The following is a 21,560-nucleotide window of genomic DNA, read 5'->3' on the forward strand; positions in this document are numbered from 1 at the left end:
TTAGTTTTCAGTACCCTCACTTCTCTTTTGCTGATCCCTCATTCCAATTGTTCCCCCGAAAAGGCATTCTATAATTTTTTTTTTAATTTCCCTAACTTTATTTATGTTGCCGATTTGAAGGACTTCGGTGCGATCTGATCATATGTTTTTGGCCAATTAGTCTGATGATGAAGGGTCATTGGGAATTGAAACTTCACCAAATTCTCCTTTTGTTCTACAGTTTCTTCAGTGGCGGCGGGGCTTCGATTCGTGGTAACAGTTATGTTTTAGGGTTTTGGTTGTCTTGGGTGTGTGGGCTCGGATGTAGGTTATACTAGATACTGGCGTCATGGATTTTTTTAGTTGTTAGTTTAGTCTTTTGAGTTGTTTTTACAATTATGTTGAAATTCGTGTCTAATACAAATTTTTTTATGCACTTTCAAAATTAATTTTATGTATATTGTTGTTTCATAAAAAACAAAACAATCTTCCTTATTAATTTGAATCTTTATGAGAGATAATACAATAAAATCAGAGAATTGTTATTAGCATTCTACAAATCTCATTTTACACTCTTTGCAAGTGTTTTTTTCTTTTTAACTATAGAAAATTTAGAGTGCAAAATGAGATTTTTGAAGTGCCAATAACAATTCCTTAAATTCATTAGAATCGAAATGGAGAAAGCTTGATTCGAATCATATTACAGAAAGTTTTTGATACATTTTATTTATAAAGAATTATTACATAAAATAATTCACTTAAACTGCAAAACGTGAAATAGTAATACAACGTGACATGGTACTGATACAAAAAAGTGGCAAACAAAGACACGTTCATTTCCTCCCGTTGAAGGTCACGGCCCCACCATCCCCGCCGTTAAAATTCAAATGTCCCTAACGGCTACATTAGAGAGCTCAATCACCCCATTGCCATTTTCAAGAACCAAGAAGCAACCCAAACTCAAAACCCCGAAAAACCGAAAATCTTTTCCACAACCTCTTAATTAAACCTAGAAATCTTGCACTTGGAATTAAAACCCATAAATCCTTTGATCCCAAAACTGCTATCTTCCATTGAAACCCAATCTGATCTGATGGATTCAACGACATCAACGACAACACCGCCATATCTCCACCATTCCCGATCCGAGCCGCCGTCCCGGGCCAAGTCGGCCTCGCGCCTTGCTCACACCGGACATATCCCCCACCCCTCTCTCGGCCTCATAAAATCATCACCCAAGAGGACTTCATCCCCTTCCGCTCATTCCCGCAAATCTTCCGAATCGTTCCCTCTCCGCGAGCTACTGCTTCTTTCGTCTCCACCTGTCCAAAAAAGATCCAAGACTCGTCTCATGGATCGTCTTGAAATGGCTGATGACCCTACTGTCGAGGTTCCAGGGCCGCGCCGAGGAACACTCGGAGGTTGCGGAGGCGGTCAGAGACTGAGACTCGGGAAGAGAAAGATTCGGGCTTGGTGGAGGAGATGGCGAAGCCGAGGAAAAGGCGGTCCAAGAAGGAAAAGCCCGTCTTGGTTCCCTGTTTGCCCTCCCCAAGTTCGTCATCAAGTCCGTTCCAATTTGACATTGCTGTCTTTTCTTTTCGTTCTTTTGTCTTTTTAAATTCTTGGGTTCTTATGTTTTCGCTGTTTGGTTTTGCAGTCGATGATGAGTATCGGGGTAGCCTTGATCGAATTGGGCAGCTCATGAGTGATATGGTTATGTGGAGAGATGTTGCAAGGTCAAGCCTTTGGCTTGGTTTGGGGTCTATCTTCTTCCTTTCCTCTTGCTTTGCCAAAGGAATCAACTTTAGGTGGACTCTTACAACTACTCTCATTCACTTTCCCCCAATTTTTCCTATGTTAATTTTAGCCTATGAAAATCATCTCATTTTAACTAATTCAATTATTTCAGCATTTTCTCAGCGATTTCCCACATCGGACTTTTGTTTTTGGGTGCTTCATTTGTCTCGAATTCAATCTGCCAAAGGTACTAGTGGTTTCCCTTTCGGCCACTCTTTTCTTTGTTTTGGAGGGCTTCATTTGTCTCCAACGCTTCTATTTCAGATTATGATTTGCAGAAATAATATCGAAAAGAAGCGTGATTTTATCCTCAAAGAAGATGACATTCTTGGTGTGGCCAAACAGATACTTCCTGCTGTAAATCTTGCCTTATTAAAGATGAGAGCACCTTTCTCAGGAGAGCCATCCATGACCCTCAAGGTAATGAAAAACAAAACACTAAAGCAGTTTTTGGATTCGGAATTGCTTACTTTGAGCGATTAGTAAAGTTCAATTTTCGGGTTTTAGGTAGCACCATTCTTTCTTCTTGGAGCAGAGTATGGGCATATTATAACACTCTGGAGGCTCTGTGTGCTTGGTATGTCTATTGTTGATTATTTTCCGTTGCTCTACTTGTTCCGTGTTACCATAATCATGGTGCTAATTGTGTGAAATGATGGCTAGCTTTTTTTGTCAGCTTCACAATCCCAAAAGTATACTCATGCTACGCCAGTCAAATTAACCAAAAAGGTATCCATAATCCACCAGTCTACTTATCCACTTCAGTCTATCTTTATAACTGATGCGAAAATTAACTTAACACACAAATTAAACTCTCTTGTTGGTAATTGTAGTATGGATAAGTAGAGATCGTTCTAAACCGGGGATTAAGAGGTATTGCTAATCTACTCTAAACTAACTCAAAAACACAAAAATAAACTTAAAAACACTTAACTAGACTCTAATGACTCAAACAAACTTAAAAGACTCAAAACAGCTTAAAACAACTAAATAGACTCAAACTAGACACTAGGAATGACTTTGGACGAAAATTGATTTTAACTTGACTCAACACACTTAAAAACACAAACTAAGATAGATTCTAACCTAATTGACACTTAAAACAAGGGGGGGTTTGGTTTTGACAAATTTGAACTAAAACAAGATAGAAGCTAAACTAGATAAAGTTTGGTACGAATTCGGTGATTTGAATGGATGATGGGCTAGCTAGAGGGTTCTTCTTCACACATGACACACTTGTACATGGATCGATTTTCAATTGCTTTTCAATAAATTATGAAGCTCAACACCCCAGATTAACCGTGATGCACTAATTAACCCTCAGATTTTCCTTTACTCATTGAATTGGATGAATGCATGCGACAACCCAAATCATTCTCCAAAGGTCCCCTACATGAATGCATAATAGAGATACAATTAGAGATCATTACGTTCCATGAAAATCATAAGTGTTGACGAGACATTTATAACTATGAAAGCATGATACGTTTGACAAGAATTCAATTAACGCGATTGTGACTAGCAACCTTCACTACTTATGTACATAAATTTGTAACAATTAGATGAAACTCATTTATATTCTAGCATCAAATTCATGCATAAAAACTAAATATGCATCCTTAATCAAGATATAAAAATCAGTTTTGAAGAAAACAATTAATTGAATTGCATTCCCAACTTATCAAATCATAATCAATTCATATCTCAAAGATGTTCATGGCTTCGAACTTCCCTCTAGCTAAGTAGGGGTTTAGCTGCTCATAGTTACAGCAAAATCAGATAATAATAAAGTAGACATTGAAAACAAGAACAAAGTACACCTAAAACGCTCCAATCTTCAAGCTTGAAACATCAAAAACCCTTCTTCTTTCCCACCTTGCTGCGGCACTAGTGACTATGGATGTTTATGGTTGAATGAAGGGGTCAAAGATGTGTTAAGGTTGAATGGGGATGCGGCAAGGAAAGGAGAATGGCTGGAATTGTGTATGGGAGTGAATGGATGTGTAGAATGGTGAATGATGGATATAGGTGAGTTATGGTGAAGGGTGGATGGGTCTCCCCTAATGAGATACACGACAATGAGTACTTATAGGGAGAGGATGGATTAGGTGAGTTAGGTGAGTGCACATTCCATTCAATTTCTGGTAGGTCAGGTGAGTGCACCATCCATCAATTTAGGTGAGTGCACCATCCATTCAATTTCTGGTGGATTAGGTGAGTGCACCAACCATTCTTGCAACTTGCATTTGCTTCTCCAGATTTGTAGCATGTTCCTAGCCTCATTTAAGCACAAAAAACGTCCATCCAACTTGCTCCACATGCATGCACTCCAATTCAGCCTAAAATGCACCAAAATGCACTTTGTTGCCAACTTTGTCATTTGAACCTATAAACACACGAAAATAGCTTAAATCACAAGTAGAAACTAACTAAATAAATGCCAAGAAACAAGCTAACTAAGTTGCATATATATGCTCCTATCAAATTCCTCCACACTTAGCTTTTGCTAGTCCTCGAGCAAAATGAAACAAACAAAAGAAACAAAACACAATCTAGACCTTCCAACAATTGTCTTAGGGATTTCCAATGAACATGACATGCCAAAGATCACTACTCACATGAATTTTAGCAATTCTTACCCTCGAGCATACACTTAATCATAGTCACCATTCACTAGCTCGCATTTAATCAATTAAAACAACATTTTGAATGTAGTAACATGCCTTAGAGAATTCCCTCAATTCCTTACTAGATTCTCTCTTATTTTCACACAAGACTTTCTGACTACACTCTATATACTAAGTATATGTGAGAAGATTGATGTAAATATGAAAACTAGTACTCACATATGTTTATAACAAAGAAAGCAATTTCTGGAATTATTAATGCATGTATATATATATATGATCTCATGAACGGAATGCTACTGCTTAGAAGCGAGAGCCAGGGATTCCATATGCTCATACCAATTTTAAACTCCACAGATTGAAACTCATAACACCCAAGATAGAAGTCAAAGGGTTGTAACGGGGCTTAGATATTGGCTAACAAGGAAAGGTAAGGGTAGACAAACGTTCTTAAAGCAATAGTAAGCAAAGTAATGAAATTGACACTTAGAATTCACTTTTGAATGCAAAAATCCACATTAAACACAAATGGAAGGTTCACAAAACACTTATGGCCAGATTCAATCTTTTGGACCCTTTCTTCAACAACCAACACTTGTGAGCTCATTCTCACTTATTTAGAACTTTTTTCTTTCTTTCAAACCTGTGCCCTATTTCTTTGGCACACAAAACACACACTTTGAAAACCCTTCCCCCACACTTGTTTCTACAATAATGTCGCCCAAAAGGAATTCCTTCTAAGTTATGCTTCACTATACTTTAAGAACAAGGGTAAGGATAGTCTTATTCTAGGCTTGTTAGGGATAATGTGGTTAACAAAGAAAATAGGCTAAACAAGGCTCAAAAAGGTTAAACCTACAAAACAAATGCATGTGATGAAGGCTTTTTGGCTCTGGTGGTAACTACTAAACAACTTTACCTTGTTATGTGTTATGCATTCAATTTTAAGCTTTGAATGGAACGGGCATGAGTTCTAGTATTTGGAACTATAATGATGAAAACGCATTCTAAGTAGCAACCAAGCAAAGAATAATGAAACCATGCAACGACTTAGAAAACAAGAATGCACAGATTAATAACTCTCTAAATAACGTTTAGGTGTTAGTGTTTGTGTGTGTAGTTTTAGTATGTGTTTTAATGGAGGTTGTCTTCAAAGATAGAAAGAGTTTCCGAGAGAGAAGAAGCTGCAAAAATGTCTCTTCAAATTTCATTTTTTTTCATTTTCTGCATAATACAATCTAACCGTTTATGAGGAAGGGAAGGGAGATCCTTCACTCTTCAACATACAATGCAATCTTAGCCATTCATTGGTATCATCCTATGAGATGATGCCACTTGGCTTATTCTATTACTTAGGCTAGATACAAGATTGAAATGCCATGTGGACTATGATCCAAAGGCTCACATTCAAACTGAAACAACACATAGAAATATGATTCTTGCTGCCAAGCTTCAGCTAAAGGATTATACACCAACACTCCCTTCTAATCCTTTGGCTGATTTAACTCAAAGTAGCTCCCTTCGATACACAAATCGATCTTTAGGTAAGGCCTTAGTAAGTATATCTGCAATCTGCTCCTCTGTCCTGCAGTACACTAACTCAATCTCTTTGGCTTGAATTGCTTCTCGGATGAAGTGGAACTTCCTGTTGATGTGTCTTGTCTTTTGATGAAAGACTGGATTCTTTGCCATAGCAATGGCTGATGTATTATCACACAAGATCTGAGTTCCTTCCACTTGTTCTTCTCCAAAATCTTCTAGAACAAATCTCAGCCACTTTGCTTGTGATGTAGCCTCTGCTGCACTGACATATTCTGCTTCTGCAGTAGACAGTGCCACAGTGTTTTGTTTGATTGAAGCCCATGAGAACATACCCGATCCTAGTGTGAATGCATACCCTGAAGTACTTCTCATATCATCCTCACTTCCAGCCCAATCACTATCACAGTAGCCGATTAGGGTAGTAGCTTTTCCCCTTTCAAAGACAATACCAAAATCGATTGTTCCCTGGATGTATCTTAATACCCTCTTAGCTGTTCCCATATGTTTCTTAGTGGGATTATGCATAAATCTTGCCAACATACTTGCTGCAAACATCACATCAGGTCTAGTTGCAGTTAAATAGAGCAGACTTCCAACAAGCTGCCTATATTCTCCTTCATCCGCAAGTTCACTTCCATCAACTTTGCTCAACCTCTCATTCATTGCAAGTGGAGTAGCAACTGACTTGCATTCTTTCAGACCAAACTTCTCAATTAGTTTCTGTGCATATTTCTTTTGGTGTATAAAAATGTTGTTCTCAGATTGCAGCACACCCATTCCAAGAAAATGATGTAATAAGCCCAAGTCAGTCATCTCATAGTGTTTCATCATGTCATTTCTGAATTCTTCAAGCATTTGTGGACTGCTACCAGTATATACAATGTCATCTACATATAGAGAGACAATAATGATACCTGAGTCCTTACTTGTCCTAACATACAAAGTTGCTTCACTTGAACTCTTCTCAAACCCTGCATTATTGAAGTATGCATTAATCTCATCATACCAGGCTCTTGGTGCTTGTTTCAAGCCATATAGAGCCTTGTTCAACTTGTACACCTTTGTTTCTTCACTTTCCTTCACAAAACCTTGAGGTTGCTCAACATACACTTCTTCTTTCAGTACCCCATTGAGAAATGCAGACTTTACATCTAATTGATACAAGTTTCATTTCTTTTGTGCAGCAAGGGCAATTAAAGTTCTAATTGTATCCAACCTTGCCACAGGGGCAAAGGTTTCATTATAATCGATTCCGGGCTTTTGTGAATAGCCTTTAGCCACCAGCCGAGCTTTATTCTTCTGCACGGTGCCATCCAGATTAAGTTTGGTCTTATAAACCCATCTAACACCAATAATAGGCTTGTCATATGGTCTCTCAACAAGCTGCCATGTGTTGTTCTTCTCAATCATGTCCAATTCAGTTTTCATTGCACTCCTCCATGAATCATCTTTGGCTGCATCCTCATAGCTTTCTGGTTCAATAATGCACATGTTGCATTGAGTCATGATTTCATTGATACTTCTCCATTTCTTCGGTGTATCATCATAAGTTGGAGATCTCTCAAGCACATTCTCACTTTGAGAAACATTGTATTCTTCAAACTGAGAATTGTCATCAACTTCACAGATTTCATTAGCATTCTTATGTTCAGTGATAACTGGAAATGTCACTCCAGTATCTATATTGCAGTTCCAATCCCAAGATTTACTCTCATCAAATGTGACATCCCTTGAGAGAACAATCTTCCTTGAAATGGGATCAAACAACCTGTAGCCCTTCTCACTTGAACCATATCCTACAAAGATACACTTGTGACTGTTTTCTTCCAACTTACGTCGGAGATTGGAAGGGATATGCACATAGCACAGTGAGCCAAATATCTTCAAATAAGCTATTCCAGGTTTTCTGCCACTGTAAGCTTCAAATGGGGTTGACTTCTTCAAAGCTTTAGTAGGACACCTATTGATCAAATAGACTGCAGTATTCACTGCTTCTGCCCAAAATGCATATGGAAGTTTTTTTTCATGTAGCATTGACTTTGCCATCTCCACCACAGTCCTATTCTTTCTTTCGGACACTCCATTCTGTTGAGGAGTGTAGGCCATAGTCAATTGTCTCTGAATTCCTTGTCCATTACAGTATTTGTCAAACTCTGCAGAAAGGAATTCTCCCCCTCGATCACTCCTGAGACATTTAACCTTATATCCACATTGTAACTCAGTCATTGCCTTGAACTTTCTGAAACATTCAAACACATCAGACTTGTTTCTAAAAAAATACACCCATGACATCCTTGTGCAGTCATCTGTAAACAACAAGAAATATTTGTTTCCAGAATGAGACTCTACTTGCATTGGACCACAGAGATCAGTATGAATCAACTCTAGTGGATCTTTAGCTCTCCAAGTTGATTGGGAAGGGAATGAGTCTCTGTGTTGTTTACCCAACATGCAACCTTCACACACACTTTGGGACATTTCTAATTTAGGTAATCCATGCACCAACTCCTGTTCTTCAAGTACCTTGAGACTTCTCTCATTCAAATGACCCAACCTCTTATGCCATATTTGAGAACAATGAGTGATACCTGCCCTTAGTGCATACTGTGTTGCAGGCAACATTGTCAAAGGAAAACATCGATTGTTGGTCATATGTACCCTTACAACTAAGTTATCCAGTGACCATCCATAAAAAATATTCACTACATCACCTCCAAACAACAAATAATAACCATTTCCCATCATTTGCCCTACACTTAGAAGATTTTCCTCAAGTCCGGGAACAAGCATTACTTCTTGTATATGTTTTCTTCCCAATTTAGTTTCAATCACCAAAGTTCCCTTTCCTGCCACTTCACAGATTTCTCCAGTTCCCATCTTCACTTTGGATGTCAAACCTCTTTGAACATTGACCAATAATCTCTCATCTCCTGTCATGTGGTTACTACAACCATTATCAATGTACCATGAGTTATTGACTTTCACATCAGTCACTGCATTGCAGGCATAAAACAGTGATCATGTTTCTCCCATTTGCTTCACATAATTAACTTTCTGCACGCCCCTATTCTCATGACAATCTCTCATAGAATGACATGGCTTACCACAGCCTGTGCACTTTGGTTTACCTTCATACCAGCACTTCCCATAGTGCAACCTGTCACACCACTTACAATCACCCTGAGCATTGTTTTGCTTCTGGACATAATTAGGCCTATGATCCCAATTCCTTTGAATATTGTTCTGTCTCTGAGGATAATTTGGTTTGTGATCCCAATTCCTTTGAGTATTGCTCTGTCTCTAAGGATAATTTGGTTTGTGATCCCAATTCTTTCCCCTTGACTTCCAACCCTCTTGAGACCTTTGATTCCCAGAAAATCCACCACTTTTGACACCCTTAGATGCTATATTTAAACTTGCAAATGCCCTCTCAGTCGAAGACTCAATATGTAGATCAAGCCTCTGTTCAAATCCTTTCAGAGAAGCTACAACCTCTTGGACCTCAATAATTTCAAGATCTCTAGAATGCTCAATTACAGAACAAATTGCATCATATGTTTTCGGTAGACTAATAAGTAATTTCTGCACAATTCTCTCCCTAGATAGTTCTTCTCCATAACTTTTCATTTGGTTAATGATATCAAACAATCTAGAGAGATACACAGATAATGATTCACTGTCCTTCATACGAGTATATTCAAAATCTCTACGTAAACCTTGCAATTTTACATTTCTTACTTGTTTATCTCCTCAGAATTCACCCTTTAGAGCATCCCAAGCTCCTTTGGATGTCTCTTCATTCACGATTCTGGGAAAGATCTGATCCGATACAGCACCTTGTATCATTCCAAGCGCACGAGCATCCTTCATCAGGATCTCACTGAACGACACTCCATCCGGCGTCTCCTTCTTCGTCTCATCGACCACAGCTTTCTCAGACTTCGGATCTGGTGGTTCAAACCCATTTTCTACCAGCTCCCACAAACCATACGATTTCAGTATAGTTGTCATATGAATCCTCCAAAATTCATAGTTCTCTCCATTGAAGACCGGAGCTCTAAGCTCGACATTTCCGGACCCAGCCATATGAGACTTGGATACATGAAAGCACACTTTCCAGATTCGATTGAAGCTCAAAGATGTAGCTCAATCGCACAGATTTCACGCCCAGATTAGACGATGAAACCTGGCTCTGAGGCCATGTTAGTGTTTGTGTGTGTAGTTTTAGTATGTGTTTTAATGGAGGTTGTCTTCAAAGATAGAAAGAGTTTCCGAGAGAGAAGAAGCTGCAAAAATGTCTCTTCAAATTTCATTTTTTTTCATTTTCTGCATAATACAATCTAACCGTTTATGAGGAAGGGAAGGGAGATCCTTCACTCTTCAACATACAATGCAATCTTAGCCATTCATTGGTATCATCCTATGAGATGATGCCACTTGGCTTATTCTATTACTTAGGCTAGATACAAGATTGAAATGCCATGTGGACTATGATCCAAAGGCTCACATTCAAACTGAAACAACATATAGAAATATGATTCTTGCTGCCAAGCTTCAGCTAAAGGATTATACACCAACATTAGGCTCAAGTCTCACAGGGTTGTAGTGTTAGTTTGAGTTCATTCCTTCAAGCATGTTACAAAAACTTATACAAAAACTGATTTTTTTTCTTTATGATTACATGTGAATTCGTAAACATCAACTATAACCAAGTATTAGCCAAAGAGCATATCAAACATTCATCCATGTTTGTAACTTTCTTTAACAGTCATGCAATTAAAAACCAAATTCTCATCATTGTGTTGGAAGGTACCCTAAGACACAAACAAACACACAAAAACAACTCTTTTTGGGTTTTTCAAAACTTTTTCTATTTTTTTTTCAAAATTTTCAAATTTTCGTATTTTTCTTTCAAGACTCACTAAAACAGTTTAAAACACTCTAAAAACACTTAAAACCAGTGAGACACAACTCTAGTTATGCTAGTGGTAAAATACTACGAATTTGCAATAAAAACACTTGTTTACCCCTACACTTAACCCAAACATTGTCCTCAATGTTTCAAACATAAACTTACACTCAAACAGGCAAACAACACAACTAACAAACATGACAAGCATGGCAGAGTAAAAACAAGAAAGAGTTGAGTTTAGAAATGCAAATCTGGTTATGGAGGTAGATGATCTTTGGCTTCGGTAGTGAATGAATCGGCACGTATTTTGTCATGCTTGTTGACTTTCCACAACTTTGATCTTGAACTGGATTGGAGTTCTGAGCAAGGAAGAGGATAATTCCTTGGTGGTGGTGATTTGATAGCATTGTACGGTAAGGCTTTGCTTTTTGGCGACTGATGCGTCAATATGTTGCTAAAGCTTCTCGAGCTTTTGGATTCAACTCAGACTCGTTCTGCTGAGTTGATTGATTGTGCAGACTGCATTCTTCTCTGCTTGTTTCTTCTGCACGGCAAGCAGGCACAAGGTAGAGGTGATGGTATGTTTCTTTGTTCAATCTTTCCAAGTGCCGACCGATTTCTTTCTTTCTCCTTGTCCTGCAGGCGAGAGCAAGGTTAAAGGAAAACATGCCATGAGATATCTTTGCCTTCGACTCTTATGATATGAGGTACTTTTGCTTTTGAAGAAGTATATTTCCACATGTTTATTCTTGAACTGGGGCTGGGGAACTTCTTAGCAAGGAAGAGGAGACTTGATCTTGAAGGAAATCGGACCATGAGCAGTCTGACATGGCAAGTGATCCTTAGCTTAGTTGAGGATGAATCAGCATGTTGTCTCCACATACTTTAAGGTATCATTTTCATTTGCCTTATCTGTTGTCCAAGCAGATGTAGCATCTTCTTTGGAAGTACATCAAGAGTTGAAGATGAGTACTCGAGAGCAATGCTAGGTAAGCAATCAGGAAAGGGTTCCAGGACGTCGGTTCTAGATCAGAAGATTGATACCAAGTGCTGGTTGATTGCCCTCTTTTTCCTTTTCTCGTAGGTGAGAACAAAGTGACAGGGAGAAAGAATGATATGAGATACTTTTGCTTTCCACCTTTCTGATTTGAAATACTTTTGCTCTTGATGACTTGTTTGCAGAGGTACCCCAGGGAATGAGGAACACTGAGTAACTCAAGAGGCTTCGTTGGGAATACATTCTCGTAGATGAAGAAAGGTTGAGTAAGTCTGCCTTGCTATGGAGGGTGAAGGTTGACATTTATAGGAATTTCTTCATAATCGGTAGAGGTACTATTCTTTTACTCTTGTCGGCAACCGTTGGGTGATTGAATAGTAAGATTCACGGGCTTTTACTTTGTCAGAAATCTTTACCCGTAATTTCCGCAAAGCTGAGGTTGCGTGTAACAGGTGCTGATAAGTCTGGAAAAGTCGATCTTTTAAAATTTGGAGATCGGCCCGTGGTTTCTGAGCAAGCCCAGCTTTTAAGAAACCAGGCGCCTCTTCGATTTTTGAGCAAATGCCTCTTCGATTTCTGATTTTTATAAAGGCACGCATTACGTTCCAAAGCACACTTGAATTGCTGCCAATAGAAGCTCCATTCTAAGATCTTGATTTATCCGACCTCTTCTTTTTCTTCAACTCCTTCAGAAATGTGATGCCCATCTGACCGTCGTCTTAACTTGAATGTCGGGGAAGATATTGACATGTCTTCTCCAGACAACATTTGTCATCCGTCCTTCTTATCCCCCCAATGGTCATCTCTTTTTTTTCTTTAACTCATTCGGAAATGTGGTGCCCATCTGACTGTCGTCTTAACTTGAATGTCGGGGAAGATATTGACATGTCTTATCCAGACAACATTTGGCATCCGTCCTTCTTATCCCCCCAATGGTCCTCTTACAATTAGGGACTCTGTGATGAAGAATGATACAACCGCTTCGGTGGTGGCTAGAAATCTTCTCATTCCAAGAGACAGTAGGATACTTTCCAAGCGGTCCGACGAGCTGGCTATTCAGGACTCTCTGGCATTCAGCGTCCAATGTGCAGGCTCACTATCAAACATGGGCCAATGTCTTCTTGCTCGATCTCGTCAGGTTGAGTCTTTGATGGCTGAGATAGCTAGTCTTCGGCAAGAGATCAGAGGGCTCAGGCATGAGAATAAGGAGTTGCACATGCTCGCAACTAGTTACTCAACGAGTATGAAGAAGAAGCTTGACCAGCTGTAGGAGTCTGAAGTTCGAATTCAGAGTGATCATCAAAAGTTTGTGGCGTTACTCTAAAAGCAACTTTTTCCTTCATCATCTAGCATTTCACGAAGTGTTGTGGCTCCGGAAAATCAAACTCTGGCACTTCGTCTTTCTAGAGCTCCGTCAAGTGCTAAGGCACCACCTGACCAATGAAGGCTCCTTCTTGTTTGTTTGCACATTCTTGTAATAATAATAATTTTTTATTTTTTTACTTTTCTACCTAATGTTCATTTCCCACGAAAATCAATGTAAAAACAGCTTGTTTACCTGACAATGTTTCAAACATAAACCCATACATAAGCAACCAAACAAGCAACAAATAAACATGAAAGATAAGGGTAGCAAAGAGAATGGTTGAAAGAAAGTAAATCTGGATTTAGAGCCGATTCTAGGTGCTCTTTATTGGCATGTGTTGCCTCCCACGAAGTGTTTGCTTTAACGTCGTACAGCCGGACGAATACCATCTTTCTTTGGAGCCCACGACATGGAGGGGTAGTTCCTCCACCATATGTTCCTCAAACAGGTCGTAATAGCGCTTCAAACGATGCCTATTCACTTTGAATTCGTGGCCGGTTTTCAAGCTTTGGACTTGGACTGCACCATAAGGAAAAACATTAGTAACAACAAAAGGTCCAATCCACTTAGAACATAACTTACCGGGGAATAACCGAAGTCGAGAATCAAATAGGAGCACTTTCTACCCCTTGAAGAATGTCTTTGTACGAAGCATCTTATCATGATACGCCTTGGTCTTGTCCTTGTAAATGCGAGCATTCTCGTAAGCCTCGTGCCTAATCTCTTCGAGTGCATTCAATTGGAGCTTTCTATGCACCCCAGCTGCATCTATATCCATGTTGAAGGTCTTCACAGCCCAATGTGCCTTGTGTTCTAACTCTATAGGGAAATGACATGGCTTACCATAGATGAGCCGAAAATGTGACATGCCAAGGGAAGTTTTGTAGGCTGTACGATAAGCCCACAATGCATCCAACAAAATTAAGGTGAATCGTTTCCAACTTATTATGAATGTTTTAAAACTCTTGTAGCTTCATGTCCACAACACAAAATGAAGGATGAGCTACTCATTCAATACTTCTACGAATGACTCCTCCCCATTGAACACCAAATGCTAGATGCCTCAGTGGGTGGCGCGTTGGTAGATAAGACTCTGGTGGCTGCCAAGACTCTAATTGCAAATCGAGCCCATAATGCACAACAATATGAGGGTGTTGGACAAAGAAAAAGCCCACGGCAACATAGTGTGAATAAGGTAAGTGCAATTTCTAAAATTCAATCATAATTAGCTAATCTTACATCTCTTGTGTCTCAGGTTGTAATTGGGTCAAAAGCACAAGAAAATTAAGTTTGCACCGTGTGCTCCATCCAAGGGCATCTATTCGAGAAGTGCCCTTAGTTGATCGAGAATAGAGGATGGGAATCTGCCAATGCTATTGGATTCCAAGGTCAAAACCAAACCAAATACGATCCATACTCGAACACATACAACCTTGGATGGAGAGATCACCCTAATATGAAGTGGAGAGAGCCCCAACAACCTGTATAACAAGGGGGATTTCGACAGAACCCCCCTAGGTTTCCACGGCCATATCAACAAAATTAACCACCCCCGGCCCAATCTAGAACAGGTTCATCCATGGATAATGATCAACTTGTTCAATTATTAACCAATGTGGTGCAGGGCATGCAAAATCAAGCTAAAGAGGTGGAAGACTTGAAGAAACAAGTGGGACAAATGGCTGAATTCATGGGGCAATTCAGTAGAGAACAAGGTAAGTTACCTAGTTCAACAAATGTGAATCCGAATGGAGGATTCGAATCTGCCAAAGCCACCACTTTTCATCCTCTTTCTGGGGTAGATTTGGGAATGTCGGACTCAATTCCAACTTCTTTTCCATTACGCAAAATGATGGCTTTGGCAGATTCAAATCCTCCCTTTGGATTCACATTTGTTGAACTAGGTAACTTACCTTGTTCTCTACTGAATTGCCCCAGGTAACTTACCTTGTTCTCTACTGAATTGCCCCATGAATTCAGCCATTTGTCCCACTTGTTTCTTCAAGTCTTCCACCTCTTTGGCTTGATTTTGCATGCCCTGCGCCACATTGGTTAATAATTGAACAAGTCGATAATTATCCATGGACGAACCTGTTCTAGATTGGGTCGGGGGTGGTTGATTTTGTTGATATGGTCGTGGAAACCTAGGGTAGTTTTGCCGAAATCCCCCTTGTTGTGCAGGTTGTTGGGGCTCTCTCCACTTCATATTAGGGTGATCTCTCCATCCGGGGTTGTATGTGTTCGAGTATGGATCGTATTTGGTTTGGTTTTGGCCTTGGAATCCAATAGCATTGGTAGATTCCCATCCTCCATTCTTGATCAACTGAGGGCACTTCTCGGATAGATGCCCTTGGATTGAGCACACGGTGTAAACCTAATTTCTTGTGCTTTTGACCCAATTACAACCTGAGACACAAGAGAGGTAAGATTTGCTAATTGTGATTGAATTTTAGAAATTGCACTCATTCACACTATGTTGTCGTGGGCCTTCTCTTTATCCAACACATTCATATTGTTATGCATTATGGGCTCGATTTGCAATTAGAGTCTTGGCAGCCACCAGAGTCTTGTCTATCAACGCGCCACCCGCTGAGGCATTTAGCATTTGGCGTTCAATGGGGAGGAGTCATTCGTAGAAGTATTGAATGAGCAGCTCCTCCTTCATTTGGTGCTGTAGACATAAAGCTACAAGAGTTTTAAAATGTTCATAATAAGTTGGAAACGATTCACCTTGATTTTGTTGGATGCATTGTGGGCTCATCGTACAGCCTACAAAACTCCCCTTGGCATGTCACCTTTTCGGCTCATCTATGGTAAGCCATGTCATTTCCCCGTAGAGTTAAAACACAAGGCACATTGGGCTGTGAAGACCTTCAACATGGATATAAATGCACGAGGCTTACGAGAATGCTTGCATTTACAAGGACAAGACCAAGGTGTGTCATGATAAGATGCTTCGTACAAAGACATTCTTCAAGGGGCAGAAAGTGCTCCTCTTTGATTCTCAACTTCGGTTATTCCCCGGTAAGTTACCTTCTAAGTGGATTGGACCTTTTGTTGTTACTAATGTTTTTCCTTATGGTGCAGTCCAAGTCCAAAGCTTGAAAACCGACCACGAATTTAAGGTGAATGGGCATCGTTTGAAGCCCTATTACGACCTGTTTGAGGAGCATATGGTGGAGGAACTACCCCTCCATGCCGTGGGCTCCAAGGAGGCTTAAAGGATGGTATTCATCCGGCTGTACAATGTTAAAGCAAGCGCTTCGTGGGAGGCACCCCATGCCAATAAAGAGCACCTAGAATCGGCTCTAAATCCAGATTTGCTTTCTTTCAACCTTTTTCTTTGCTGCCTTTATCTTTCCATGTTTATTTGTTGCTTGTTTGGTTGCTTATGTGTGTGTTTATGTTTGAAACATTGTCAGGTAAACAAGCTGTTTTCACATTGATTTTCGTGGGAAAGGAACATTAGGTAGAAAAGTAAAAAAATAAAAAAATAAAAATAAAAATAATTATTACAAGAATGTGCAAACAAACAGGAATGAGCCTTCATTGGTCAGGTGGTGCCTCAGCACTCGACGGAGCTCTAGAAAGACGAAGCACCAGAGTTTGATTTTCCGAAGCTTCAACACTTGGTGAAATGTCAGATGACGAAGGTAAAAGTTGGCTCTGGAGTATCGCCACAAACCTTTGATGATCACTCTGAATCCGAACTTCAGAATCCTGCAGCTGATCAAGCTTCCTCTTCATACTCGTTGAGTAACTAGTTGCGAGCATGTGCAACTCCTTATTCTCGTACCTGAGCCCTCTGATCTCTTGCCAAAGACTAGCCACTTCAGCTATCAAAGACTCAATCTGACGAGATCGAGCAAGAAGGCGTTGGCCCATGTTTAATACTGAGCCTGCACATTGGACGCTAAAGGCCAGAGAGTCCTAAACAGCCAGCTCGTCGGATCCTTAGAAAGTATCTTACTGTCTCTTAGAGTGGGAAGATTTCTAGCCACCACCGAAGCGGTTGTATCGTTCTTCATCACAGAGTCCCTAATTGTAAGAGGACTATTGGGGGATAAGAAAGACGGATGCCAAATGTTGTCTGGAGAAGACATGTCAATATCTTCCCCGACATTCAAGTTAAGATAACGATCATATGGGCACGACATTCCGAAAGAGTTAAAGAAAAAGAATAGGTCGGATAAATCAAGATCTTAGAAGGGAGCTTCTACATGCGGTAATTCAAGTGTGCTTTGGAATGTAATGCGTGCCACTATAAAAATCAGAAATTGAAGAGGCGCCTGCTCAGAAATCGAAAAGGCATCTGCTTAGAAATCGAAGAGGCGCCTGCTTTCTCAAAAGCTGGGCTTGCTCAGAAACCACAGGCCGATCTCCAAATTTCAAAAGATCGACTTTTCTAGACTTGTCAGCACCTGTTACACCCAACCTCAGCTTTGCGGAAATTACGGGCAAAGATTTCTGACAAAGTAGAAAGCGCGTGAATCTTACTATTCAATCACCCAACGGTTGCCGACAAGAGTAAAAGAATAGTACCTCTACCGGTTATGAAGAAATTCCTATAAATGTCAACTTCACCCTCCATAGCAAGACATACTTACTCAACCTTTCTTCATCTCCGAGAATGCATTCCCAACGAAGCCTCTCGAGTTACTCAGTGTTCCTCATTCCCTGGGGTATCTTTGCAAACAAGTCATCAAGAACAAAAGTATTTCATATCATGAAGGTTGAAAGCAAAAGTATCTCATATCATGCTTTCTCCTTGTCATTTTCCTTGTCTTTGTTCTCACCTGCGAGATAAGGAGAAAGAGGGCAATCAGCCAGCACTTGGTATCAATCTTCTGATCTGGAACTGACTGCCTGGAACCTCTTCCTGATAGCTTACCTAGCATTGCTCTCGAGTACTCATCTTCAATTGCTGATGTACTTCCGAAGAAGATGTCACATTTGCTTGGAGAACAGATAAGGTAAGTGAAAATGATACCTTGAAGCATGTGGAGACAACGTGTTGATTCATCCTCAACTAAGCTAAGGATCACTTGCCATGTCAGACTACTCATGGTCCGATTTCCTTCAAGATCAAGTATCCTCTTCCTTGCTAAGAAGCTCTCCAGCCCAATTCAAGAATAAACATGTGGAAAGATACTTCTTCAAAAGCAAAAGTACCTCATATCATCAGAGTCGAAGGCAAAAATATCTCATGGCATGCTTTTCATTTACCCTTGCTCTTGCCTGCGGGACAAGGAGAAAGAAAAATATAGGTCGGCACTTGGAAAGATTGAACAAAGAAACAGACCATCACCTCTACCTCGTGCCTGCTTGCCGTGCAGAAGAAACAAGCAGAGAAGAATGCAGCCTGCACAATCAATCAACCCAGCAGAATGAGTCTGAGTTGAATCCAAGAGCTCGAGAAACTTCAACAACATATTAACGCATCAGTCGTAAAAAAACAAAGCCTCGCCGTACAATGCCATCAAATCACCATCACCAAGGAATTCTCCTCTTCCTTGCTCAGAACTCCAATCCAGTTCAAGATCAAAGTTGTGGAAAGTCAACAAGCATGACAAAATACGTGCCGAATCATTCACTACTGAAGCCAAAGATCATTTACCTCTATAACCAGATTTGCGTTTCTAAACTCGACTCTTTCTTGTTTTTACTTTGCCATGCTTGTCATGTTTGTTAGTTGTGTTGTTTGCTTGTTTGCGTGTAAGTCTATGTTTGAAACATTGAGGACAATGTTTGGGTTAAGTGTGGGGAAGGGGTAAACAAGTGTTTTTATTGCAAATTCGTAGGATTTTACCACCTAGCATAACTAGAGTTGTGTCTCACTGGTTTTAAGTGTTTTTAGAGTGTTTTGAACTGTTTTAGTGAGTCTTGAAAGAAAAATACGAAAATTTGAAAATTTTGAAAACAAAAAATAGAAAAAGTTTTGAAAAACCCAAAAAGAGTTGTTTTTGCGTGTTTGTTTGTGTCTTAGGGTGCCTTCCAACACAATGATGAGAATTTGGTTTTTAATTGCATGACTGTTAAAGAAAGTTACAAGCATGGATGCAAGTTTGATATGCTCTTTGGCTAATACTTGGTTATAATTGATGTTTACGAATTCACATGTAATCATAAAGAAAGAAAAAAATCAGTTTTTGTAACATGCTTGAAGGAAGGAACTCAAACTAACGATACAACCTTGTGAGACTTGAGCCTAAACGTTATTTGGAGAGTTATTAATATGTGCATTCTTGTTTTCTAAGTCGTTGCATGATCTCATTATTTTTTGCTTGGTTGTTACTTAGAATGCGTTTTCATCATTAGAGTTCCAAATACTAGAACTCATGCCCATTCCATTCAAAGCTTAAAATTGAATGCATAACACATAACAAGGTGAAGTTGTTTAGTAGTTACCACCAGAGCCAAAAAGCCTTCATCTCATGCATTTGTTTTTGTAGGTTTAGTCTCTTTGAGCCTTGTTTAGCCTATTTTCTTTGTTAACCACATTATCCCTACCAAGCCTAGAATAAGACTATCCTTACCCTTGTTCTTAAAGTATAATGAAGCATAACTTAGAAGGAATTCATTTTGGGCAACATTATTGCATAAGCAAGTGTGGGGGAAGGGTTTTCAAAGTGTGTGTTTTGTGTGCCACAGAAATAGGGCACGGGTTTGAAAGAAAGAATAAGAGTTCTAAATAAGTGAGAATGAGCTCACAAGTGTTGGTTGTTGAAGAAAGGGTCCAAAAGATTGAATCTGGCCCTAAGTGTGTATACATGCATTAATAATTCCAGAAATAGCTTTCTTTGTTATAAACGTATGTGAGTACTAGTTTTCATGTTTACATCAATCTTCTCACATATACTTAGTATAGGGAGTGTAGTCAGAAAGTCTTGTGTGAAAATAAGAGAGAATCCGGTAAGGAATTGAGGGAATTCTCTAAGGCATGTTACTACATTCAAAATGTTGTTTTAATTGATTAAATGCGAGCTAGTGAATGGTGACTATGATTAAGTGTATGCTCGAGGGTAAGAATTGCTAAAATTCATGTGAGTAGTGATCTTTGACATGTCATGTTCTTTGGAAATCCCTAAGACAATTGTTGGAAGGTCTAGATTGTGTTTTGTTTCTTTTGTTTGTTTCATTTTGCTCGAGGACTAGCAAAAGTTAAGTGTGGAGGAATTTGATAGGAGCATATTTCTGTGACTTAGTTAGCTTATTTCTTGGCATTTATTTAGTTAGTTTCTACTTATTATAGTGATTTAAGCTATTTTCGTGTGTTTATAGGTTCAAATGACAAAGTTGGCAAGAAAGTGTATTTTGGTGCATTTTGGGCTTAATTGGAGTGCATGCATGTGGAGCAAGTTGGATGGACGTTTTTGGTGCTTAAATGAGGCTAGGAACATGCTAAAAATCTGGAGAAACAAATGCAAGTTGCAAGAATGGTGGTGCACTCACCTAATCCACCAGAAATTGAATGGATGGTGCACTCACCTAAATTGATGGATGGTGCATTCACCTAACCTACTAGAAATTGAATGGAATGTGCACTCACCTAACTCACTTAATCCATCATCTCCCTATAAATACCCATTGCCATGCATCTCATTAGGGGAGACCCATCAACTCTTCACCATAACTCACCTATATCCATCATTCACCATTCTACACATCCATTCACTCCCAGACACAATTCCAACCAGTCTCCTTTTCTTGCCGCAGCCCCATTCAACGTTAACACATCTCTTACCCCTTCATTCAGCCATAAACATCCATAGTCACTTGTGCCGCAGCAAGGCGGGAAAGAAGAAGGGCTATTGATGTTTCAAGCTTGAGGATTGGAGCGTTTTAGGTGTACTTCATTCTTGTTTTCAATGTCTACTCTATTATTCTCTGATTTTGCTGTAACTATGATCGGCTAAACCCCTGCTTAGCTAGAGGGAAGTTCGAAGCTATGAACATCCTTGAGATATGAATTGATTTCTTCAAATTGTGATTTGATAAGTTGTGAATGCAATTCAATTAACTGTTTTCTTAAAAACTGATTTTTATATGTTGATTAATGATGCATACTTAGTTTTCATGCATGAATTTGATGCTAGAATATAAATGAGTTTCACCTAATCGTTACAAATTTAGATTAATGAGTAGTGAAGGTTGCTAGTCACAATCGCGTTAATTGAATTCTTGTCAAACGTATCATGCATTCATAGTTACAAATGTCTCGTTAACACTTATGATTTTCATAGAACGTAATGATCTCTGTTTGTATATCTATTATGCATTCATGTAGGGGACATTTGGAGAATGATTTGGGTTGTCGCATGCATTCATCCAATTCAATGA

At 39.4% G+C, this 21,560-nt stretch overlaps 1 pseudogene; it reads left to right on the forward strand.

Moving 5' to 3' along the window:
- The first annotated feature begins 877 nt into the window (after positions 1-877).
- Positions 878-21,255, forward strand: LOC126610388 (reticulon-like protein B17; annotated as a pseudogene).
- The last annotated feature ends 305 nt before the right edge of the window (positions 21,256-21,560 follow it).

The sequence above is a fragment of the Malus sylvestris genome, chromosome 17, assembly GCF_916048215.2.
Source record: "Malus sylvestris chromosome 17, drMalSylv7.2, whole genome shotgun sequence".
NCBI classification, from domain to species: domain Eukaryota; kingdom Viridiplantae; phylum Streptophyta; class Magnoliopsida; order Rosales; family Rosaceae; genus Malus; species Malus sylvestris.